The 27358-nt window shown below is 44.0% G+C and overlaps 1 protein-coding gene and 1 long non-coding RNA gene across 7 annotated transcripts in view; one reads left to right on the forward strand and one right to left on the reverse strand.

The window, feature by feature from the left end:
- Positions 1–27358, forward strand: part of DPF3 (double PHD fingers 3) — a 231301-nt gene that overhangs the window by 24307 nt on the left and 179636 nt on the right. The gene's annotated exons all lie outside the window — the stretch shown is intronic.
- On the reverse strand, positions 19479–27192 carry LOC122921601. Its single transcript, XR_006387046.1, has 3 exons — positions 27132–27192; positions 19834–19978; positions 19479–19743 (listed from the first exon to the last, which is right to left on the reverse strand). It is a non-coding gene; the product is annotated as an uncharacterized LOC122921601 (long non-coding RNA).

Here is a 27358-nt window from a genome sequence, read left to right on the forward strand (position 1 = left end):
TGGGGATATGCCTGATCAGTTCTTTTCCGGTATGGAGCCCCTGTGACGGAACTCTATGCTGGAAAAGAAAAACGCTAGTGTGAAAGTACCCTAACCCCTTCAAGGAAAAAGGTTGTCTCTGCAGTTTACAAAAACACTCTATATGTGGTCATAAACAGCTGTATAGGAACACCGCAGGGCTCAGAAGTGAAAGGGTGCCCTATGGTTTTTGGAGGGCAGATTTTGCTGGAATGGTTTTTGGGTGCCATGTCACATTTGAAGAGACCCTGAGGTACCCCTACAGTGGAAACCAGCAAAAAGTGACCCCATTTTGGAAACTGCATCACTCAAGAAATTTATACTGAATGCTTTGACCCTGCATTTCATAGAATTTAGAAACTCTTGACTATGACCATAAAAAATGTCATCTCCACCAATAAAATTTGCCTAAGGCCTCTTGCACACGAACGTGCCATGTTTTGTGGTCTGCAAATTGCGGATCCGCAAAACACTGTTGCCGCCCACGTGCCTTCCGCAATTTACGGAACGGACGGCCCATTATAGAAATGTATATTCTTGTCTGCAAAACGGGCAAGAATAGGACATGATCTATAATTTTTGCGGGGCCACAGAACGGAACAACTGATGCGGACAGCACACGTAGCCCATTGAAGTGAATGTGGAACCAAACCACGGTCGTGTGCAAGAGTTTTAAGCCCCACGTTTTTCATTTTCACAATGGGTAACATAAGAAAAAAACATGCTAAAATGTGTTACCCATTTTCTCTTAAATAATGCAACACCCTTTTATGTGCTCAAATCATATTTTTGTGTCACCATTTTCTGAGAGCCCTTTTATTTTTTTCTGATGATGATCTTGTGTGAGGGCTAGTTTTTTGCAGAATGAGTTGACTTTTTCATTGGTACCATTTTGGGGTAAATAAGACTTTTTATTTTTTTTATTCCTGTTGAACACAAATTGTTAACGTTTCTAAATTCAGTTTTGATTAATGTGAAGGGGGAGGTTTCGAAAATGGGTTCATTTATGTAATGGGTTCAATTATTTGTCTGAATTGATCTTTAAGGTTGGTTTTGGAAATTTTTGCATTCTAAGGCTTCTCCAACTTCCTAAATTAAAAAAAAAAAAAAAAGACATTTACACAGTGATGCCAACATAGAGGTAGATATATGGTGAATGTTAAGTAGTAATAATTTTTCAAGGTATCACTAAAAGCATTAAAAAAAAAGTTTAAAGGGATTCTGTCACCAGGTTTCGCCCCCTCCAGATAAAAATATGGTTATGTTCAGGGAGCTTTAACCATTCCTAATGTTGTCTTATAAATGTAATCTGTAGGCTCATTTTGCTAAAAATTCGCTATTACTAACCTGTCATTCATAAAAATAAGGTGCCCAAGGGGATGTAAATGGCTCCAAGCTGCCCGCCCGCACCTGCTGCCGTTCGTGCCCAGCGCCGCCTCATAATCTTCTGTGACGCCTCCTGCTGTAAGATTGCTGTGACGCCTCCCGCTCTCCCTCCCTCCCCCTCCTCCTGCTGTAACATTGCGATGTTACATTAGGAGGAGGGGGGAGGGAGGGAGAGCAGGAGACGTCACAGCAATCTTACAGCGGGGGGAGGGAGGGAGAGCAGGAGGCGTCACAGAAGATTATAAGGCGGCGCTGGGCACGAACGGCAGCAGGTGCGGGCGGCAGCTTGGAGCTATTTACATCCCCTTGGACACCTTATTTTTATGAATGACAGATTAGTAATAGCGTATTTTTAGCAAAATGAGCCTACAGATTACATTTATAAGACCACATTAGGAATGGTTAAAGCTCCCTGAACATAACCATATTTTTTCCTGGAGGGGGTGAAACCTGGTGACAGAATCCCTTTAATTTAGAAAATATTCCAAATGTTGCCAAACTTTCTCAAATTTTTTTTATTTTGATTTTTTTAAATAAAAACGTACTGACCCAAATTTACCACTAACGTGACGCACATTGTGTCATGACTAAACAATCTCCGACTTGGTTGGATAAGTAAAAGCATTCTAAAGTTATTACCGCAAAGAGTGAGACATGTCAGATTTGCTAAATTAGGCTGGGTCCTCAAGGTGAAAACTGACTGTTACCTCAAGTCATTAAATTAAGTATTACTGCCATATACATATTCTTTTTATGTACATTACTTTTTTCTCTCTGGTGACACCCCCTGCTATTTATCCTTCTGGTTTACGTACTTCTGCATTCAGTTGTGGACTAATGTGTTCTGTAGCTTCCCTGTCTTCTCCCCTAAGTGCTGGTATAGTGGTCCAGACACAATTTATTTATTTATACCTTTAAATTCATAGAAATATACAGCTATATATCTATGTAATCTATGAAGAAGGACATTTGGGAGGCTTTACATACCATATGTATCTCTTGGGCCAGGGGCTGACATACCGCCTGTGCAGCCAATTAAGCTGCACAGGGGCCCATACAGCTTGAACTGGCCCACTGGAGAGCCAATGAAATCCAACAAACTAACTAGTGAGCTTTCTCAGTTGCCGGTAAGCTCCGCCTCCTTGTGTGCACACAGTAGGTGTGGCTGGCTGCAGTGTGGCCCCCCCCCTTCCTGAACCGGAGAGGGACTGAGAGTTAATGTGCTGCTCAGGGGCTGAATATCAGGGCTAATTCATAGGAGGACTGACAGGTTTTAGTGTAATCAGCACTCCTGGTTAGTAAGGCTGTGTCCACAGGGTCTGATTTTTACTAAATTGTGTAAATAAAAAATAAAATAAAATAAATGCTGCATTTTGCTGCAATTTTCTCAAAAATAGGACCTTGTGTACCCATCCTGACTGACCAGGAGAGCTGATTGGACTAAAAACTGTGACTCAAAAGCACTGACAACCTCTCCTCCAATGAGCTAGCTCTGCTAATCAGGAAGGAATGAATGCTGCTGAGAGGGAGGAGCCTGGTCGAGAGGGGGAGGGGCCTGAGACTGCTGCTGAGAGTGGGAGGAGCCTGGCTGAGGACAGATGTAGAAGATGCAGCCACAAGAAACAGCAATACAGTGGGCCATGAGGTGAGGAAGGGATCTATATGTCATGTAGTGTAAAAGAGTGTCTGCATGTATGATAGTGTGTGTATGTGAGAGTGCCTGCATGTGTACAAGTGTGTGTTTGTGTTAAAGCACCTGCATGTGTACAAGTATGTGTATGTAAGAGCGTCTGCATGTGTACAATTGTGTATGTAAGAGCGTCTGCATGCGTACTAGTGTGTGCATGTGTGAGGATGTGGGAAATTTGGTGAAAAAGAGCGGCTGCATGTATAAAAGTCCAGTATGTGTGTTAGGGCCCATTCAGACGGCCTTATTCCGCATCCGTTCCGCACCCTGCAAAAGATGTGAACAGCACACTGTGTGTTGTCTGCATCCGTACTACAATTCCAAGGCTCCGCAAAAAAAATACAGCATGACATTTTCTGTCATAGGACGCACACGGCCAGTCTCCGTGTTTTGCAGATCTGTAAAACACATATGGCCAACTAAATGGGCCCTTAAGTTGGCTGTGGCTGCAACACACATTGTGCAGCCAAAGATTGCTGCAACACTATGTTACATCACGACTAGCAAAAGTAAATGGAGCCGTGACCTGACGGTCACAAAAATCCAACCTGCTGAATTTCTTGCGACTTTCTGTGATTGTAAGAAACTTCAAGGTCACAATGCAAGCCCATTCATTTTAACTCCATGCATCGCAGCATTGTGCTGCTGTGATCCTTGGTTGCCTGACACATTGTTGGTCAAAAGCAATGTGCAGCCTTAAAGGGGTCTTTTTATTTTATTTTATTTTTCATTTTCCCCCTTTTTCATTGGTACTGTACTTGGTAAATGTTGGTTACTGGGCCAGCGCTGCGCTTCTGGTCCTTACATGCTCCTTCCAGGATTATGCACATATTGTATATGTTTATGTCTGTATGTGTGCTTTGGGAAGGGGGGCACATTCTTTGCATAGGGGCCCTCTGCTGTCTGTGTTTGCCCCTGTCTTGGGATGTACGTGAGGAACCATTTTGTTTGTGGGGAGGAAGGGGTAAATAGGAGCTAATTTATTGTGCATGCTGGGAGACGAAGGTGCTTAATGACTTGTTGCCCACCCACAGAAAGGGAAGAAAAGTCCTTCTGATGTTAGTAAAAAATATTTAAAATTTATGGGATAGCCCATTTAAAGAATTGTCGTAGTTTTATTCCGCCCGCCTCTCGGCATGTTTGCCCGGCTGCCGCCGGAACTCCAGCCCACCCCCATTATAGTCGAAAGGGCCGGAGTGGTAGTCCAGGGGCACACGTGCAGTAGTGGCAGCACTGATCAGACAGGCTGTTTACCCGCCGGAACAGCCTGCCCGAGTTCTTTGCCGCTAGTGTGAAAGTACCCTTAGGTGCTTTCTCCCCAAGGAGAGATAGTACCCCCCAAATCCTGACTTGGGCCTCTCAACCAGTTAAGCCAGTACTCTCTGCTCTGCACTGATGAGGGGCAATCAACCCGAAACAGCTGTCTGCAGATGCGATGCTGGCTTATTTAATATCTGAGTCATGTCTCAAGGCCTATTTAAAGGGTTGAACATTGACTTATAGGATAGCTGCCTTACATCTGGTGGCATCAGAGGCAGAGCTTGTTAAGAGCTCATTTGCATCCCTTTCTTATCAAAGTAGCCTGCATGGTTTTGACCCTTTAACCCCTATACAGGGACCTGGACTCTGCTGCAGGGAAACGACCAGACCGTTACTTCTTGGAGTAGTTTCTGTTCATTAGGCTGCTGACCCACGGGTATCAAGGTACACCAGCAAAAATATAGTCGGGGACAAGCCAAGGTTATTGCAGGCAGAGTTTGTGCAATCTAGAGTCGGTCTGAAGGTCAGGGCAGGCAGTTCATGATCAGAATAGAGATCAGGCTGTCAGGTCAGGCAGTGAATGGTCCATCCCGAAGACAGGCAGAAGTTGGTACATTGGAGAGTGAACAATAAAAAAATGGCGCACCTTAGTTGGTACTAGAGTACTAGAACATATTGCTCAGGCATCTTCACAGAGGGGAAGGTGCATTAAATACCCTGGTGTTGGGCAGCTATAGGCTGGGGAACATTTAGGTGCGCACTCCGGTCCTTTACGAGCTGAAGAGTGACAGCATGTGGCCTACAGGCAGAAGCATTCAAGAAGCAGTCTCTGCTTGGTGTGGTTGAAGCAGTGCTGCCTTGCTGCTGTGCCTTCCGGGAAAAAGCAGGGGGACGCTGGCAAGCACAAACCACTAGAGAACCGAAGCAGGGGTACAGGTGGGTGCTCTGGTGGCCATAACCACCAGAGAGAGGGAGATGGCAGCCAGTGTGGACCACCAGTGTAACAAATAGCAGAATTGCTGTGCTGTGCCCCCAATAAAGGTGAATAAAAATTATGCAATACAGTACATATACCTGTATGTCCCCAAAATGGTGCCAAAATCTTGCATCATGATGTACCAGACTTAGGGCTCATGCACACGAGCGTATTTTTTGTCCGCATCCGATCCGCATTTTTGTGGGTCAGTAGTGGACCCAACACTGTGTGCTGTTCGCATCCGTATGTCCTTTCCGTAGCATCTGCAAAAATATAGAACCGGTTCTATTCTTGTCTGCATTATGGACAAGGGTAGGACTGTTCTATTTTGGGCCGGATCCACAATTTGTGGACTGCAAAAAACAGCAATGGCCGTGAGCATAAGCCCTTAGGCAGCACCCTTAAAGTAGTACTTGTATCTGGACATTTATGGCATGTTGATGGGATATGCCATAAATGCCCAGTAAATGCGGCTCTTGCCTGTTGGCTCTGCTCATATCTCAAGAACCCAATGTAAATGGAGAACAAACCGCACATTCCGAAAATTGCCAAGCATGAGCTGTGTCGTCTCCATTCATGGCTATAGTCTTTTCAAAAATAGATGAACACGCTCATTCAGCTTTTTTTCAGATGTCTCACAGCCGTGAATGGAGAGGACGCTGCTCATTGTGTTCTTCATTCAATTCAGGGCCCCGTTCTTCTGATACAGTAGATGTGGGTCCCACCTAAGGAACTTGCTCCTGTCAGATATTTTTGGCATATTGTAAAGATATGCTATAGATGTCCAGATGGGACAACACTTTTAAGGGGATAGCCTGCTATTTTGAGTTTGAGAAACCCATTTAAACTTACAGAGAATTTCTTAGATTTTAAAAAGCTATATCGTATAGTTTCCTGGCAGCTGTAAATTCTGGGTCTGTCCCACATTACAGGGAAACCCAATACTCCCTGTAGTGTTTTTTAGGATCTGTTGGTGCTACATATAATGTTCTGGGGAACCTCTCGGTAACTTTCCCATCCATGTGTCAAAACCCGTAAAATTATTTGTTTTCTCTTTGTATTTTGATTACTGTAACATGCATTTAATGTGACCTCCCTCGACTGAATGTTTTATCTTATAAGCAGCACAGCCAAAATGTTCTCATGGTTGCTTAGTTTCTTATCTGCTTTTGCCTTCCTGGAACTCGCATAACTTTCCTAAGGAAAAGGGAGGAAATTTAGTCAAGAAGTTATTGCTTCTTGTATCAGAATGTACATTGAAGAACAGTGTACAATTAAAGTTCTGGCATGCTCTACATGGCGTTAATAAACCAGAGTTTAGAGGCCATGTCCAGATCCTGTATAATTTATCTTTGCATTGCCTATTATTCCACATAATACATTTGGCAAATCTACCAACATGTGAACAGGGGTGTAACAAGTAATGAAAGTATTTCCCCCCAAAAACTTTTGTAGAACCACTGGAATATGAAAATATATTGAGTGAAACAGTTACACCATGTGTAACAAAAACTCTGGAAGTAGGAAATCCAGGAGCTTCCATCTTCTCAAAAATGTGCCCCTTGTCTGCCACAAACTGGCCTTTAAAACTATCTGCAACTATCTTTTTGTTTCTTCAGTGGATCTACAATACAAACATTAAGCAACTCTGAAAATATCTGGGACAACAACAAAAAAAACTCATCATGTTTGGTCTATAACTCCTATACAGATCTATGTTTCCCTTTCATCTGTCCCATATATCTTGCTAACAAGGATTCATTTTAGAGGTCTCTAATCAAGAATATTTTATAGGTTCCTCTGCTTTTATGTTGGATGCATTGGAGTAAAAATTAAAATAAAAAATTGCAAATATAGACATACCCTTTAATATTAAAAACAAACATACCTGGTTGAATACTAAACCCAAGTCTTTTGTTGGTGTTTTAACTTCTCCTTAACTTCTGCCATGTGTTGACACTGGGTATTTTTGTTAAGTGATAATAGAAAGGTGTCGGGGTTCGTTATTTGGATATATAGCTACCCAAGCTAGTCCTTGATGCTCTATCATGTTTTGCAGAGTATCAGATGATTTGATCACTTTCAGTTATCTGTGTATAAGTATTATGAACAGGTATGTAATAGGTTCATCCCGGCAGCTTTTGTTTGATGTGATGTGGATTCCGAGCCTCCCATTGTATCATTACTAGGAGTAATCCTAAAAACCAACTGGGGCAGTCACTGCATATGAGGCAGCCGGGGACTGCAAATAAAGACCCCTTCTAATTTTGTGGTTTACCACAGGCATCACTTCACAAGAACGGATCTGTCTTCTCTGCTGTGAACTCATTTGAGTCCCACTTTGAGGCTGATATCTCCCCTATATAGCTATATATATATATATATATATATATATATATATATATATATATATATATATATATATATATATATATATAGAGGTGACACCTCTTATCGTTGTCTAGAGGACCAGGGATGGGGAATATTTAAATTTTTATAAAATGAAGAGACCATGCGTGTCTGTTTTTCATTAGGTTTTTAAATTGGGATGTGAAAAGTAAGTGTATCCTAATTCCCACAGACTGGCAATTGTGTTTTCTTTAGGCACTTACTTCTACAATAGAACAGACATAACAAAATTAGTTTTTCTGCGAGTCTTGCTTCTGTGCTTATTGAAACTTTCACCAGACCACTGATGAATCCCATGCCTGAGGACTTCTATTTTGCCAAATATCAAATGGAAGTTTGACAATTCTAATTACATATTTAGTGGAGTTTTTTTTACCTTTTTTTTTTTTTTTTTTTTTTTTTTTTAGCTTTTATATAAAAATGTGGAAAATGTATGCTGCTTTGCATATTCATTATATAAAGCTTCTTAACATTTAGTCCCCAGATGCAGATGGGTACCACTTTTTTATGCATCTAGACATCCTATTGGATATAGTATCTAAAGGACCATTTACACATGCCTAGGAGAAGCCGATTGTTGGGAAGGAAGCGTTTCTTACAGACAGTCGGCAGCTTATTAAGTGGAGGTGAAGAGCTGTATTTACATGCAATGATCACCTATACTGTATGAGGACAAGTGATGGCTGCTGCTTTCGTTTGTCCCCATACAAAATTATGGGCAACTCCTGGGCAGCAGAGGCTGGTTAGATAGCACGATCTGCTGCCCAGGACTGATGATTGAGGTGTTTCGCTCGTTCATCAGGTGATAGGGTTTGTAGGAACGTTCGTTCCCTATAAATTTAAAGGTGATGTATCCTAAACAACCCCTGTCCATATGCTCAGTTATGGTCTATGGAAATCATAGATGGGAGCCCCCTCTGAACCAGAGACGTGTTTGTGGACCCATCTTTATATTGCAACTCTGGTCAATTACTTGAGCTAAATGTATCGGTAGCTTGATCTTCCTTGGTGATAGCAGCTGATCTTTGCATGGTCCAGGAGCCAGATATGCAGCATTTAACTGATTGTAGGTTGTCTTCATGAGACATCTCCGTTGGGGTACAGCTACACGATCAGTTTTCTGCATGCAGTTTTGGAAGCCAAAATCAGGAGTGGGTTAAAAAAAGAAAAGTCTTATCTTTCCTGTATGCTTTCTCTCCTTAGTCTTGCTAGTGTGCCTAGGCCGGCGCTTTTTCCCATAGTATGCAAGCACTGCGGCTGGGAGGAACTAAAATAGTTCAGGTCCTCTAGAACATCATGGAACCGGATTGAACCACAATTTTGTCTATATTTTCCAAGTTTCTATTTTGACCACTGCCTCTTTTTAAGAGGTTTTTCAGGACTAGAAAGTAGGGTCTTCCCTTGTCCTATAAACGGTGCCCCTTTTTTATCCATGGATCCAGTTTGGTATTTATATTTTTTAATTTAATTTATTTTTACAAATGCTAAACTTTAACAAGTATCTCTGGATGATTTTAAGTTTTTGGTAAATATACAGATAATGTGTACAGATAGCTTTGGGCTCAATTCTCATTTATGTCAACTTTTCAGTTTTTCTGTTTTGTCTGAAAAATGGAAATGTGCTTGATCCATTGTATGGCAGACACTAGTGGCACCCAAAGAACCCAGTTGATTCAATAGGTTTGTCTCATCTCGCCGTTACGAAGGCAAGATGAGACTAACTCCTGACCACCAGATGGCCGAGAAACAGCGGTGTGGCCCAGTACTCGCTGTTTCAGTGGCTCCCTTTGCATTGCATGGGAGATTCGGAAACTGTGTAGGACTGCATATGCAGTTTTTGAGTTAGGCCTCATGCACATGGCCGTTGCCTGACTGTGGCCGTATTGCTGCACGCATACAGCGGGTCCGCAATACACGGGCACTGGCCGTGTGCACCCCGCATCACGGATTCACTTGAATGGGTCCGCAATCCGGGAGATGCGGTGCAGAACGGAAGCACAGATCTGAAGCCTACGGAAGCACTACAGAGTGCTTCCGTGGTGTTTCTGTCCGTGCCTCCGCACCGCAAAAAAAAAATTGAACATTTTTTTTACGGTGCGGACGGATCACGGACCCCTTCAAGTTGAATTGGTCTCGATCCGTCCCGGCCGCCACACAAATGTTGCCCGTGCATTGGGGACCGCAAATTGCGGTCCCCAGTGCACGGAACGGCCGCACAAAGGCCATGTGCATGAGGCTTTATGCTGTTCCCGTAGCTGCCATGCACCGGAAAGGAAGCTACTGAAACAGTGGCCCACTCTGCTGCTTCCCAGCCACCTGGCGGTCAGAACTTCTCATCTTGCCTTTGTAGCGGTGAGATGAGACAACCCTTTTAAAGCACTGCATGGTGCGCTATCCTTCCTGTCAAATATGACACATTTCCCTGATGGAGGCTGCAAGCGGAAAAGTGAATAGAGCTTGAAGTTCTACTTCAAGCACAAAATCAAAGGTCTATAGAGCTTTAAAGGGAACCCGTCATCAACTTTATGCTGACCTCACTGAAGGCAGCATAAAGTAGTGACAGAAATGCTGATTTCAGCGGTGTGTCTTTTCTGAGCTAAAAGTAAGTGGTTGTCGAGAACCAGCATCATAATCATTTCAGGATGGGCCTTGAAAAGAGTCAAATCTACCTGAGAAGAGTCCTGGTTATTCATAATCTCCTGCTCTCCTAGAGAGAAAGGGAGGAAACTAGGTAGAAGACTGTCAGTCATCAGCAGGTGGGCAGGAGATCATGAATAACCGGAGTAATCGGCCCCACTTCTCGGTGGCTGTACCCTTGCTAAGCAATCCCTACCTGTCCAATGTTCCCAATTGCTGATGCCAATTCTTGAGAGTAGATGTCCCATGCAGTATAAGATCTCCAAGAATAAAAAAAGTCCCTACGCGTTTCCCCCATTTTATGTATCGGTTCATCAGGGGACCAGTTGAAAAAAGCGCAATGGCGTAGGATGATATGCGGCCAATGGATAATATCGACCTGTGGCCACAGGTCGATATTATCCATTAGGAACATTGGACAGGTAGGGATTCCTTAGCAAGGGTACAGCCACCGATAAGTGGGGACGCCCCTTTTGGGGCGATTACTCCGCTTTTAGGCAGGGACAGGATGGATATCTAGGGATAGTTTCTCTGATGCCTAAAAATGGACTTTGTAGTTTGGCCTCATACCTCTGCAAATCACCTGGAATCTCTACAATCAATATATCAGCCAATGCACCAAAGACCTGAGCAACCTAAAGTGACTGATTCGATGAATGAAAATCCATCTATCACAAGGGTCTTCAGGGCTGTGAGTAACCATACCTGTGGTAACATCAGAGTTTATTTGACCACAAATGTGGTAATATTCAATTGCTTTTTATACTATGTTTACGTCCCATTTGTTTTATAATGATCTCTTTACATTTATGTTTAGTTTGATTTTCTATTTGTGGGGATATATCTACAGGTGAAACTCAATTTTTTTTTTAATTAGAATATCGTGCAAAGTTCATTTATTTCAGTAATGCAACTTAAAAGGTGACACTAACATATGAGACTCATTACATGCAAAGCGAGATATTTCAAGCCTTTATTTGATATAATTTGGATGATTATGGATTACAGTTTATGAACCCCCAAAGTCACAATTTTGAGGTCCCCTTTGCTCAGTCGATATGGATTAATTAGCTGACTACAGCGTGACACTTTGAGCCTAGAATAATGGACCTTTTCACAAATTTCTAATTTTAAGCTGCATTAATGCAATTCCTTTTAATTTGTATTACTGAAATAAATGGACTTTTGCACAATATTCTAATTTTTTGAGTTTCACCTGTATATACATTTTATAAGAGTAATTAATAAATGTTATGTTTTAAAAGGTATTTACTCATTTAGTGAATTCCCTCATATATTTACCCTGTTTAATATTGTTATATGCCAGTGACTGTGGGTTTACGCATCCCAATGTTAGTCGATTGTCGGCTGCTCGTGAGGTGAAGGAGACCACTGCATTTACATGCAGCGATCTCCTTCACAGTATAAAGACGAGCAATCGCTATAGAGATCCCTTGTCCCCATACAAAATCATTGTTTCTGTCCAGCAGATCACTGTATAGATAGCACGGAAACGATGATTGAGGTGCCTGCACGAACGACAGATAGGCAGATTGTTGGGACCGAGCATTCGCAGTAATCTGTCAGAAAATCGGGCCATGTAAATCCACCTTTACATGCCCCATTGTTTAATTTTCTGAGTGGCACTGATATAGAGATCCTCTGCCGCCCATTTCAAGGTCACGGTTGATGCCTGTTTTGTCTTAGCATTGATTACATAAGCCATCCAAAAATGTGTGCAGTCCACCTTCCTTTATTAGATACCACATTTATTGTCTATTGCATGTATGCAGCGCATGGTTAGGGGGCTCAGAATTTGTTGCAGAAATTTATGCGACTAAAAACCAGTTCCATTGATCTTAATTTAATGGGGCTTGTGGAAATCATTGTGCTTGCTGCCACCACCATGGAGATGAGTTGAACTGTTTTTCAGTTGCAGAAATTTCTGCAACAAAATCTGCGTGAAGCCACCCTAAAGCTGGGTTCACACGTGACTGATTTGCGAATCTGCAGCGTTGTACAGTAATAACAAAGTGAATGAGCGTTCAGCAATTCTCAGTCACATGTGGCAGAAAAAAAAATCTGCAGCGGAAACAGACCTGTGGTGCGGCTTTTAAATCTATAGCATGCAGATTTTATTGCAGATTTCATCCTTTCCAATGCAAAGAACGATACTGCGTCTAATATGCAGCTTTTCTGCAACAAAATCTGCAGCGTGTGAAGGCACCCTTTTGGTTCCTTTCTTTTTTTTGCTGCAGATTAGAAGCAGAAATGCAGAAAATCTGCAGCTAATTAGTCACATGTGAACCCAGCCTTAAAATGAATTATCTGTGGGTGTTTATTGGCACCTGTGACAGCAACAAATCATGTTTAGTGCATGGTTAGACGCCACTTACGGTATCTGAGTGATACCGCTCTAAGGTTCCTCCACAGTCCTGCGTTGGTTGTGAAAACTAATAACCATAAACTTTTTTAGAATATGTATTGGAAATGGTCTCCTCTGTTTATTTTAGTGACCACATTTATTGTGTGTTTCATGTATAGAGAATGTGGTAAATGATTTGGGTCACTGACCGCTATGTAGCAGTAGGTGATCAAAAAAAAGTGGAGACTGCTTAGAGCACCATTGTAAAATACTCTGCTGTCCCTGGAACTCCTGTAGAGATGAATGGAGCTCCACCTGCCGCTCCCTTCATTTGGGGGTGTTCTGCCGAAAGTCTATAGTTTTACCGAAAGTCTATAGCGGAAGTCACGTGGCACGCTGCACAAGCGTACTTCTGCGAATCATTCCTGCAGCCTCCACTGCAGTAGTTCACACACCGCGCGTGCGCACACTTAAGGGTATAGAGACTTCTTAAAGTCATCTCCATTAAAATACAGCTCCGCCGGCACCCCCCCCCCAGTGCTCATCAATCTACATTAATTTGTACCCTCGCGGGCTCGCTTTGCTCGCCACGCACCGGGCTCGGCCTCGCTGAGCTCAGCATTTAGTAAAACTAACTCTATGCCGCCATTGATAGTAAAGAAGGAAATGGATGGTAAAGAAAGAGACTATCCATCTCTTTCTTTACCATCCATTTCCTTCTTTACTATCAATGGCGGCATAGAGTTAGTTTTACTAAATGCCGAGCGCAGCGAGGCCGAGCCCAGCAGGCCCTCGAGGGTACAAATTAATGTAGATGCTGTATTTTACTGGAGATGACTGTCACTTTAAGACGTCACTATACCCTTAATTGTGCGCACGCGCGGTGCGTGATGTACTTCATTGGAGGCTGCAGGGATGATTCGTGGAAGTGCGCTTGCGCAGCGCACCACGTGACTTCCGCTATAGACTTTCGGCAATCTATAGCGATCTGGCAGAACAGGGGCCTTGAGGAGTATGGCGTCGTCTTTCTTGTGATCGATGCTGGCCCCAGCGATCTTATAATTATCCCCCCATCCTGTGGATATAGGATAACTTGTCACTATCCGAATACCTTCTGTTTTACAGTTAGCAGGCTCCTTGGTATAGGAAGACTTCTTGTTGCATACTATAGGAATGTGCAAGGAGAAGGATAAGGAAGATGATCTTTCATCGCCCATTCTCAATAATGTGGAGGTATTGGCCTCAAGCTTTATTAGAATAGCTTCACACAGTTATTTTTCTGACAAATTGCGGTTTTTGTTGCAGTTTTTCATGGAGAGGTAGATACCTGTTTATACGTCTCCATCTTGCTAAATCCAGGTCAGGCTTTGGCTGGGAAAAAAATAATAATGCAGTTCCAAAAACTGCAGTCACATTCCCCCCCCCCCCAAAAAACTGTGTGTAACCCCCCTATGGGTGGTGTCACTGTCACACACAGCTTTTGTGGGACAGTTTTTTGTCCCAAAGCCAGAACTGTATCCAGCAGAAGAGGAGATGTATAGGTCCATCCTTTAAATGGCTCCTTCCCTTTAACCCACTTCTGGCTTTGGCTCAAAAAGCTGTGTGTGACGCCAGCCTAATAGAATGTAATTCTGCATGGTAATAATTAGGGATGAGCGAATTGACTTTGGATGAAACTTTGTTTCAATACTGTACAGAGTGAGCGCTCCGTACAGTATTAGAATGTATTGTCTCCGATGAATCGAAGTTATTACTTTGCGAAGTCTCGCCAGACTTCGCATAATATCTTCAGAAATTGATTTATATTGTAAAAAAAACATTTCCCGAACTCAGGTTCGGTTCCAGTAATAATAATAAGTGATATCTAGAGAACAGGAAATGTCTGCATGTTAGACAATGTGCACACTGCAATGTTTTATTTTGTTTTTAATATAGATGATTAAAGGGGGGTGTCCGTGAGATTTAAAAATCTTCAACAAGTCCTCCAGTATCCTGAAATTTTAAAAAAAATCATGTTCTCCTCACCCCTGTCTTCAGCACGGTTCTCTGGTATGCTAGTCCGTTCCTCCTAACGCTGCTTGTTTACAGACTGCAGCAGTGATGCCAGTGTGCAGCACATGACCGCTGCAGCCAGTCAATTTACTCAGCAGTTTAACGTGGAGGACACGGATTGGCTGCCATGTAATTTATGAAGTGTTCAAAGCCTCTTAATAACTACAAAATAATGGATAGATCGCATCTGAAGGGGCTCATGCTTAAAATGTAACTGTCATTCTTTTTTTTGTAGTATACTTTAATTGCTGAAATTGTACATTTCTGTTAGAAAGATAGTTCTAAAGTGGCCCATTTTGTGCCTTAGTAGCACCCCGTCTTTTGTTTACTTAAAGGGGTTGTCCCACGAAAAATATTTTCATCCCAGCACCAGGATCTGAATACTTTTGTAATTGCATGTAATTAAAGGGGTTGTCATACCCAGAATTTCATCCAGGCAGCCTTCCTGATATTGGCATTGGAGCATTTTATGCTCCGATGTGCTCCCTTGCGCTGCGCTGGACTGCACAGGTCAAGGGCTTTTTTATTTGCCATAACACACTGCTAGACTGAGGCTTCCTCCCAGCAGTATTTGGTGAAGTCACTGGCTCTGATGGGCTGGTTTTAGCGCTGCCCTAGCCTCCGCTGGCAGCCCTATGAAGAGCATGGTACGTTTCCGGATCTTCTGAAAATGCCTTTGTCTGGCGCGATTCATCAGGGGGACTGCCTGGATGCAATTCTGGGTATGTCAGAGTTCAGCTCTGAACCCGGACAACCCCTTTAAAAATTTAGCATAGCCACTGAGCTGTTCAATAAAATGTAACTGTATAGCGCCATCTGTTTTTTGTTATTTCTTTGTCCTGGCTCACTGAGATGGTTGCACATGCTCAGTTTCATCCTTCAACTGTGATAGGGAGAGAGCTGCAGCAGACTGGGCACGCCCCCTGAGCTGCAGCAGACTGGGCACGCCCCCTGAGCTGCAGCAGCCCTGCATTGGCCACTATTTTTGTAATGTATCATTTCAGTAATTAAAGTATATTACAAAAATGGTCAGTATCATTGCTCCTACACATTACAAAAAACAGTTACTCTGTATCCCAGGCTAAAATACTTGATATAATTCACAGGCTACCACCCTTAAAACTAACTTTTAATGTTATCTAAAACATACACAAAAGACCCTCCAACATAGAACAAAAATGATAGACAAACACAAAAACATGGAGCAAAAGCGCTAGGTTAGTACTTGATGTTAGGGTTAGTACTTAGCAGGGGTGGGGCCTAATATTAAGCAATGGGCTCTCTCCCTATAGCTGACCCTCTCGCTATTTATGCCCTGCCTATAAACGGAATAGCCGCCCGATAGGGCGATCCCGTATCAGGAACCTCCTGGGTACCCTCGGATTGCCCTGATTAGGGATGTCCCTGATAGCTAATGTATGCTATCCTATTAATAAACCATCATTATGATACCTAGCGACTATAATTGCTAAAAACAAAAAAACGATATACCATGAAAAAAAAATATTAAAACAGAGATTCAAAGATGTGTTATGTGATAATCAATATATCTCCTAATTGTAATCATAGATGCTCATTGTTAATTGTGAAATAGCACAAAATCCCATCCTGTAATATTAGCAGTGTTTGGCGTCAACCAAAATTGGTGACATCAATATCCCTTTAATTCAAGAACATTAGGATGCCTAAATTGATGACTTCCTCGTCTCAACGCGTTTCACCCTTATTGTCTGAGTTCATCAGGGGACAAATTGCACACAGAATGATAGGAGTATAAATAGTGCCTTAATATTTAGATGATATTTAAATTGGTAGTATATGACATTGATAGAAAATTGTCTACTTGCGTATCACAGACGTGGGTAGTATACCCAATATCTTCCTATAGTGACAGCCACCAGTAAAATGATATAGTGTGGATGAGCCACCAACTCACTTTAAAGTAGCATAGATTCACATTAAATACTTTTATGATTCAGTACCTGATTAGACTGGCCTTAGATTGTGACATACAAGGAGACGTGTCTGTAGTGAATATCCAATACAGATTATATTGCCGGGGTCCGGTACTCAGAAAGATTTAATAATGCTTCACATGTATCTAAGCCGACTTATAGTTGATACATGAATATATATGGGCCCAAAAGGTATATGTAGACTGCAGATATCTTACGGTGCAATCTACAAGAGGGTGAAATACTTGTTAATCAACACCAGGGGCGTTGCTAGGTTAAAACATTCGGGGCCTGGACCCCTGATGTTTTGTCCCAGGCCCCATATGTCCTGCCTGCCAGGACGGCAATAAAATTTAATCTAATGCCCTGCAAAAGCTCACAGGTCATGTGATCAGTTCTAAATGCAGTAGCTGAAAAGGACCTGCGATGATGTCACCATCATGTGACCAGTGCAGGACAGGACAGCTCAGCAGTGAAGAGAAGTCCTGGGAAGAGGCTGAGGTGAGGTCTGCTACATGAGGAGAGGTAAGTTAAGATTACTCTGTGTGAGAGGCAGAGCAATGTTGGGAGTTGTAGTTATTTAACTGGGACTGTATGTTAGGACTGAAGGAAGGGAAGTTATTTACATGGGACTAAAAATTGAGGGGGTGATGTTATTTACATGGGAATGCACGTTGGAGGTTGCTAGGGCAGGTGATGTTATTTACATGGAACTATATGTTGAAGGCGGCTGTGGAAGGGAGTGATATTATTTACACGGAACTGAATGATGAGGGGTAATGTTATTTACATGGGGCTGTATGTTGAAGGTGGCTGGGGAGGGGGTGATGTTCTTTACATGGGACTGTATGTTGAAGGCGGCTCAGAAGGGGGTTGTGGTATTTACATGGGACTGTATATTGGAGGGGGCAGGAAAGATGGTGTGATGATATTTACATGGAACTGTATTTTGGAGGGGGCTGTAGGAAGAGAGGGATGTTATTTACATGGGACTGTATATTGGAGGGGGCTGGAGAGGTGGTGTGATGTTATTTACATAGGACTCTATGATGGAGTGAGGGAAATAATGTTATTTACATGGGACTGTATGGTGGAGGGGCTGAGGAATTATAATTTCTGAGGACACTAAACGGAGGAATGCAACTATAGGGGGCACTGCAGGGGGCATTATAAATACTGGGGCGCTTCAGGGTGAGCATTATAACAGTAGAGGGCGTTATAAATATGGGGGCATTTTAAAGGGTTTCTACCACTTAGGTGTCACATATTTAGCTGTCAGACACTAGCGATCCGCTAGTGTCTGCTCTGGCCAACCATCCTAATATAATTGCTTTTGGGGTGGTGGTTTGGCTAAAAAACTACTTTTATTAATATGCTAATGAGCCTCTAGGTGCTATGGGGGCATCATTAGCACCTAGAGCCTCCGTCTACCTTCAGAAACTGCCGCCGCCCAGCGCGTCCCTCCAGCCCGCCCATCTCCTCCTGAATGCGATCCTCCTTGTGAGCGCCTGTATTCGGCGCATGTGCAGTAAATGTCTGACAGCTTCCCTGCTCAGACATCTCCACTGCGCCTGTTCCTCGGAGCACTATGGCGTCATCGCGCAGGCGCAGTGGAGATGTCTGAGCAAGGAAGCGGTCAGACATTCACTGCGCATGCGCAGAATACATACGATCGCATTCAGGAGGAGATGGGCGGGCTGGAGGGACGCGCTCGGCGGCGGCAGTTTCTGAAGGTAGACGGAGCCTCTAGGTGCTAATGACGCCCCCATAGCACCTAGAGGCTCATTAGCATATTAATAAAAGTAGTTTTTTTAGCCAAACCACCACCCCAAAAGCAATTATATTAGGATGGTTGGCCAGAGCAGACACTAGCGGATCGCTAGTGTCTGACAGCTAAATATGTGACACCTAAGTGGTAGAAACCCTTTAAATCCAGGGGACATTAGGCTTTCTTATTACTACTGGGGGCTCTATAGGAGGGACTTATAGATCTGCATTATTTCTACTAAGAACATTATAGGTGCCATATTACTACTGAGGGTTCTGTAGATATCTTTATTACCACTGGGGGAACAATAGGGGGTCTTATTTCTACTGGGGGCTCTGTGAGGGTATTATTAATACTGGAGGGCTCTTCTACTAATGGGGGGCACTCTTTGGGAGCATTATCACTGTTGGGGGCACTGTAGGCACTAATGAGGGCATTCTAGAAGGGAATTACTATTGGTGGGACTATTAGGAGCAGTATTACTATGAAGAAGATTATCTGTATGGCACTCATTTTTCTTCAGTATAGTATTTGGGGGTACAGAAAAGTGAGGAACCTAAGATGTCTGTGTGTCACACTCTGCTGAGCGAAGTTGTCCGGATCGAATAGAGAAGATGATGACATGAGAGGAGACGTCACCTTGGAGGCCCTGGATGTGAGAGGTATAGCTATATAGCAAGTACAGTAAAATGTCTTCAGTGCTAGTGTTTGGGGTGGTGGTGGGGTTCGGGTCGGTTGGTCGACTTAGAGAATTGGTCAATATGCATTGGGGCTTGGGCTTGGGCCCCGGATCTTTTGAGACCCTAGCCCCTGATCAACACCAAGCTTGTTTAATTTGCAAGAATGATTACCATGTTGTTTGAAGCTTCACTATATAAATATTTTCTACAGTGCAAGTGTCTGTTAAACGCTAAATTTGCAAGGATGTGATTAAACATTAGCCCAGCCAGACGTGACTGCAACAACATAGTAATTTAATGATCTGATTTCTACAAGTGTTTAGACAATGGTTAGGTAGCAGGGTTTTGCAAGTGAGCTAGTGAAGGAAACACAAAGATCTCCACTCGTGCTTCACTTTCTTGACAAGTCGCTTGTGTTACATTCTCTGCAGAAAGTCTCCTAGGGACTTGGGTTGCATCAGCTCAAAACGCTTTTCGCCGCTGGAGCTCCTCTCAATCCTCCTTCACACTTCACAGCGTGGCTGATGCAGCTCAGGGAGGGACGGGGAGCCTGAATTCCAATTTTATCTCGTCAATATTCAGATGGCTCTTTCCAGTCTGTCTAAGCTGTCACCCCACTGTGTCCTTACTGCTTACTGACCTGATGCACCTGACTTCATTTTGGCTTACAAAAACCCTCTGCGTCTTTTGCTTTTTCATATCCTGCGTGGTTCCATGATGGCGGATTTTGAGATGAAGTCCTGGCCTTTATGCAGTAGCTTTGATTGCAGTGTCAACGTTGTTTTCTAGAATCAAATCTGTATTATGAATTAACTATTTAAAATCTGGAAAATGAATATTTATTAAGAGAACTATATAAAAAAAATGCAATAAATAAAAATGCTATATGGAAGAGTACCTGTGACCAAAATTTTAGGTAGACATATTAGGCCACTTTCACACATGACTGAATAACTGCAGATTTTCTGCAACAGAAAATGTGCGGCTTTTCCTGCTTGTAATCTGTAACAGAAAAGAAAACGCGCCAAATGGAGTCAAATGCTGCAGATTAGATGCTGGTCCAAGTTTTCCTGGATTTTAATACTGATGATCTATCCTCAGGATAGGCCATCAGTATCTGCTTGGTGGGGGTCCGATACCCAGGACCCATCAGCTGTTTGATAAGGCAAACCGGCGCTCATGTGAAAGCATGCGGCCTTCTCTTTGCTTACCAAGCAAAGCACTGTACATTGTATGGGGAAGAGTGCCCTTGACCAAAATTCTGCCTTATTCAGTTCAAAATCCCAGAAAACTCCCTTAAATGGGACTTTCCAGGCGTTCTGCATTTTTTGTTGTTGTTGCGCAGCTTAGTAGCAGTTCCAGTTAGAGAGCATGCTACACGCCATGTTTTCCTCAGCGGCCACACGTGGAGAAGGAAGGACCGTGTCTCTCTTCCTAATGTGACGTGGCCGGAGAAGTCTCTGGGCGGGAGGAGAATGGTGCAACGTGCAAGTGGAGAGTTCCGCTTGCTTCTGATGCTGTATAGCGCAGGGCAAGGGCTGTTTATTTATATTTTTTTAAACTGCTAGGTGGAGGCTTCCGCCTAACAGTGTTCCCGGTTTTAGTGCATTTTACAGGCTAGGGCAGCGCTAAAGCCCGCCCATTGGTGCCAGTGATGTCCCCGGGCTCACTGCTAGGCGGAAGCCTTTGTCTAGCTTTACCCATGGAGAGTACAGTCACTGGATCTCCTAAAAATGCCTGTGCCCTGCATGATTCAGCGCAGGGCAAAGGAGAGCATCGGGCCATTTCATGCTCATCGCTTATGTTAGAGGGGCTGCCTGAACCCAGATAACCCTTTTAATTTGTGACACATGGTTATATCATTTTGTACTTTTATGATGTGTCTCACATTAACCCCATCAGATTAACAAACAAAAAAAAAAAATGGAAGGACTTTTAATTTTTGTGTTTTACGGCAGCATTCTGTTTTGCGACCAGACAGAAAACTGCTGCAAGCTGCAGTTTTGTGTCATTAAAACTGATCCGGCACTGAAAACAATGTAAGTCAATGATGACAGATCCGTTTTCTTAGGAGCCTAAAAAACCTGATCTGTCACCCATTGACTTTTAATGTATTTAGTGATGGATCTGTTTATTTCCGTTTTGATTTCACACAACCGCATCCTAACGTAACAGATGAATCCTGATGTGCAAAATCAAAATGGATCCGTTTAATTCTGGTATTGAGATAATCTGCCGGATCTCAATACTGGAAGTAACAACACAAGTGTGAAAGTAGCCTTACTTGGGTTTAAATTCAAATTCTGGTATCATGATAACCCTAATATCAGATAATGAAGTGCAGTCGCCTGTTATTGCATTTTATTACTCTTCTGTTCATGGTTTATATGACTCAGATTAGAAATAAAGCTTATGTAACTGTATGCGATCTTCCCGTGTAAGCTCAGCTGTTGGCTCACCTGGACTCTACTGCCTTTAGGGCTCATTCACACGACCGTTGTGCCTCCGTTGCCGTATTGCGGCCCGCATACATCGGGTCCGCAATACACGGAGTTCCGGCCATGTGCATTCCGCATCACGGATTTGGACCCATTCACTTAAATGGGTCTGCAAATACGGAAATACGGAACCCTACGGAAGCACTACGGAGTGCTTCCGTGGGTTCCGTTCCGTGCCTCCACACCGCAAAAAGATAGAACTTTCTCTATCTTTTTGCGTAACGGACGGATTGCGGACCCAATTTAAGTGAATGGGATCGAGATCTGCATGCGGCAGCCCCACTGCCGGTGCCCGTGCATTGCAGAACGCAATTTGCAGTCCACAGCACGGGCACAGAGGGGCAACAGTCGTGTGAACAAGCCCTTGGGGTGAGTCTTTCACCAGCGACCCCCCTATCCAACTGCATAGACACATAGCTGTGGTTCACCTGATTAAAACACAGTTTTTCTTTTGGTGATGTGAGGTTCCATTCCCGAGTTATGGTACTTTTTTTTTTAATATGAAAATTAAGCTTTTGGTGCAATGAGGGCACCACCATTGCTCTTGTTGCATCCAAGTTCTTCTTTCTGTGGCCAGCCTCTCCCTTACTGTTTTGCCGCTTCCTGGCCTTGTCAATGTAAACAGCGAGGGCTACAGAAAGGAGCGAAGCTTTGCTGCAACAAGAGCAATGGTGATGCGTTCATTGCACCAAAAGTAAAATTTGCATATTAATAGCAATTAGCATAACTTGGGAAAAGAGGCTCAGATCAACAAAAGAAAGAGCACTTTAATCAGGTGAACCAAAGCTATGGGTCTATGCAAACAGTTTAATAGGGAGGTTGCGGGTGACAGCACCGTGTCCGTATCTGACCACTGTGCCCGAGCCCACCCTTCAGCAGGTCACCCCCTCGGCTCACCTGCACACCGAGGTAGTGGTCAGTAGGACAAGATTGAGCTGCCGCAGCCATGATGTGGAAAGAGATGGCTGACTGCTTTATAGTAAGGAAATATGACCATGGTAAGACGGGTACTCGCTAAGGCTACTTTCACACTAGCGTTCGATCGGATCCGTTCTGAACGGATCCGATCATAATAATGCAGACGGAGGCTCCGTTCAGAACGGATCCGTCTGCATTATTTTAGCATATAACAGCTAAGTGTGAAAATAGCCTCGTACGGATCCGTCCAGACTTTCAATGTAAAGTCAATGGGGGACGGATCCGCCTGAAGATTGAGCCATATTGTGGCATCTTCAAACGGATCCGTCCCCATTGACTTACATTGTAAGTCTGGACGGATCCGCACGCCTCCGCACGGCCAGGCGGACACCCGAACGCTGCAAGCAGCGTTCAGCTGTCCGCCTGTCCGTGCGGAGGCGAGCGGAGGCTGAACGCCGCCAGACTGATGCAGTCTGAGCGGATCCGCTCCATTCAGACTGCATCAGGGCTGGACGGCTGCGTTCGGGTCCGCTCGTGAGCCCCTTCAAACGGAGCTCACGAGCGGACCGACGAACGCTAGTGTGAAAGTAGCCTAAACCTGCTGCTGGTCATTGGATCTGTGCTTTTCACTTGGTATGGAACATTGCTGGCTCCTGTACTGTGGACCGACGCAAGTGTTACATACTAGGTAAATGTGAACACCCAGCGGCATAGCTAAAGGCTCATGTGCCCTGGTGCAAAAGTTCAGCTTGGGCCCCCCTTAAAGGGAACCTGTCACCTGGATTTGGGGTATAGAGCTGAGGACATGGGCTGCTAGATCGCCGCTAGCACATCTGGAATACCCAGTCCCCATAGCTGTGTGTGCTTTTATTGTGTAAAAAAAAATGATTTAATACATATGCAAATTAACCTGAGATGAGTCCTGTCCCTGACTCATCTCATGTACAGGACTCATCTCAGGTTAATTTGCATATGTATCAAATCGGGTTGTTTACACAATAAAAGCACACAGAGCTATGGGGACTGGGTATTGCGGATGTGCTAGATGCCATCTAGCAACCCATGTCCTCAGCTCTATACACGAAATCCCGGTGACAGGTTCCCTTTAAGTGCTTTGAGGCCAGGGGCAGGGAGGCACATTTAAAGGCCCCCCCATGTGAAATTCTTGACCTAACCCCTTCCCTCCAGCCAGAGGTGTAACTTGACCATCACTTTCTATAAAACAGGTGTCTTTTCATGTGGTACAAGGGTTTTTGGGCCCCCTCAGGCTCCTGGGTCCAGTAGCGACTGCTACCTCTGCACCCCCTATAGCTACGCGCCTGTGAACACCAAAAAATCACTCAGTTTCTCATAGTCCTCACAACATTTTCAAGCTCCTGATGTTGTGTTCATTAGTGTATGTTGGCATCGGGAATAACCCTGCATAGTCCTGTCCACAAAAGAAACACATTAAAGGGGTCGTCTCACTTCAGCAAATGGCATTTATCATTTATTATGTATTGTGATTGTCCATATTGCCTCCTTTGCTGGCTTGATTCATTTTTCCATCACATTATACACTGCTCATATCCATGGGTTAAAACCACTCTGCAATCCAGCAGCAGTGGCCATGCTTGCACACAATAGAGAAAGGCGCTGGCCCACTTTATGCACACTCACATGGTCCTAGCCACCAGAAACACCAGCACTTTTTCCCATTGTCTGAAAGCATGACCCCCAATGATGGATTGCAGGGTGGTCGTAACCATGGAAACGAGAAGTGTATAATGTGATGGAAAAATGAATCAATTTAGAAAAGGAAGCAATATGGACAATCACAATACATTAGTATTTGCCTTGTATTCACTTTATCTACATGATAAATGCCATTTGGTGAAGTGAGACAACCCCTTTAAGGAACAAGAAGCGGAGGGACAGTGAAAGAAAATGCTGGGAGAGTTGTGAGATGGTAATAGCCCTTCAATTTGTGACACAAGAAGAAGCTTCTTCCTGCCAACCATATGAGCTGCCATGGGGCAAATTAGTCTCCCAATCAGAAGCTGGTTTTATCCTTTCCTCCTTGTCTGCTGGACATGGTCTTTCATCACTTTTAGGCCTCTTTCACACGGGCGTGTGCAGCCCGTTGCCGTATTGCGGACTGCATTTGCGGATCTGCAATACACGGGTGCCGTTCACTGGGCATTCCGCATCACGGATGCGGACCCATTCACTTGAATTGGTCAGCAAATCCAGAGATGCGGAATGGTGCAGAACGGAACCCTACAGATGCACTACGGAGTGCTCCCGTGGGGTTTCGTCCCGTACTTTCGTTCCGCAAAAAGATAGAACATGTCCTATCTTTTTGCGGAGTGGCCGGATCACGGACCCATTCAAGTGAATGGGTCTACGATCAGATGCGGCTGCCCCACGGACTTTGCTTGTGCACTGCGGCCCGCATTTTGCGGGCCGCAGCACGACCACGGAGCGCACGCGCCCGTGTGAAAGAGGCCTTACAATGCAGACACATAACCGATGGATCAACTGCTGAGAAAAGAGTTCCTGCTACCCAGCATTGGACTGGTCCACCAGAGTACCAGAGGATCCCCCAGTGGTCCCAAGCTCTGACAATGATGGACCCCTAATAAAACAGGGCCCTGTATACACAGAGGATGGGCCCTCAGAATAATTTTCTCCAGGACTTAAAGAACTGAAGTCCAGCACTGCTGCTAAGCCCTACATAGGTCAATTCTTGCATAAATTTTTGTATTATTGTCAACGTGCCCCATAGATCTTGGAACGCTCTGAATTTGCATCAATTCAACCTTCAGTCTTTCGCTCTAAATAAGTCGGGATTTAGAACAAATCCAAGGCAGGGTGCACTCCAATAAAAGTGTCAACATGTATTCATGTTATCGTTGAAAAGCAGCAGTTTTTTGGCCCGATATGGCCTTTATTGGGCCGAGACAAAAGCAAGCATAGCATCAAGAGTGCTCCATGAGAACCGTAAGCATACTATGAGTGCCGCATACATGTACAACAGGTTGCAGACTATCGAGAATATATAAAGTCAACCCATGCATGAACAGTTAAATATATACAAAGTATATAAATAATGCACATGCATTGAAAGAGCAAACTGAATAATGTATAGGCAGATATTGATAGCTGTCCAGTGAGCTATCCAGCAGTAAGGTATGCTCGGCAATGTAGTTCATGGAGAACTTCCTTGTTGGATATAAACTCCTTTCACAGATGCCAATAGAGTCTACCACCTTGTGCATTAAAGCTCGAAAATGGTAAAATAACAAACTTAAAACCCCTGCCCAACACCAAATAAAAAAAAAAGGAACAAAACAAGTGTTTACCGCTCTTACTTCTACATCCTATGTAAATAGCCGAAATATTTTTTTTTCTGTTGAGATTACTGGAAATCTGCTTTAACGTTGATACTATCAGTCCTTGGGAAAGTTGTTGGTGGTTTACATTGTGGCTTAGCACCTGACATAAATTGCCTTTCACACCTTTTTAGATGGAGAAAATACTATTTCCTGGTAGAAAAAAAGTGTTAAATCACGATATATTAGATAAGAACTCTCAGTAATATAGCCATAATCTCTGTACATCACGGGTCAGCAGCAACCTGTGGCACTCCAGCGGTTGTAAGACTACAACTCCCAGCATGATCCATTGACTTCCATGGGAGTTTTGAGAGTAGTCGAGAAAGTGTACATACTGGGAGTTGCAGTTTCATAATAGCTGGGGTACCTAAGGTTTCTGAGATGAATAGTGACTTCAGGGCTGCAATATATAATGGCTAACTCTCTGTTTTGGGTGAGGTGGCTCTCTGGCCCTTAGGACTCATGAACGTAAGGGCACCATGCTGCGGACCGCAAATAAGGTCTGCAGGGCCGGTGCAAGGATTTTTGCCGCCCTAGGCAAGATAAAAATTGCCGCCCCCCCCCCCCCCCCCTTATCAGATGATCTGCCCATATCATGACATCACATATGTTCCACGCCTTTCTCAGCATTTAAATCAAAAGAACTGCTATGTTTCCCTTAGGGTTAATAAAGCTTCTTGTAGCTGTCTCCTTGACAGCCGCTAGAGGTGCTTCCGCGATTCTCACTGTGAAAATTACAGTAGGAAGACGCAGAACATAGTTTTGAATGCGTGCGCATGCGCATTCACAGCTGAGAGGAGGATCGGGGAGAAGAGTTCCCAGTGCTGGCGCTGGAGAAAGGTAAGTGGCTGAAGGGGTTTCAACCCCTTCAGCCCAGTGGGAGGGGGACACAAGGGTGCCCCACTCCTAACAACTATATAGTGCCAGGAAAATGAGTTTGTTTTCCTGGCACTATAGTGCTCCTTTACCACCAGTACTGCACAGTGTCTTTTCTCTGCAGGAACAGGCTATAGGCACCAGTACCACTACATTAACTGTACTGGTTCTGGGACTATAGTGTCCTTTTAATGTGAGGTAAATTAGTTTCCAATGTAGTATTAATAACTAAACAATTAAATAATAAACATATTGCATTGTCTACTTACCACCAGGACAATAAGATGATCTGGTCTCTGGCTGCAGTCTGGCTCTGGGGACTCCCTTGTCACTCTCTTCTCCCCCCCCCCCCCCCCTCATCACTCTCTTCTCCCCCCTCCCTCGTCACTCTCTTCTCCCCCCCCCCCTCGTCACTCTCTTCTCCCCCCCCCCTCGTCACTCTCTTCTCCCCCCCCTCCCTCGTCACTCTCTTCTCCCCCCCCTCCCTCGTCACTCT

Source organism: Bufo gargarizans, chromosome 11 (assembly GCF_014858855.1).
Source record: "Bufo gargarizans isolate SCDJY-AF-19 chromosome 11, ASM1485885v1, whole genome shotgun sequence".
NCBI lineage: Eukaryota > Metazoa > Chordata > Amphibia > Anura > Bufonidae > Bufo > Bufo gargarizans.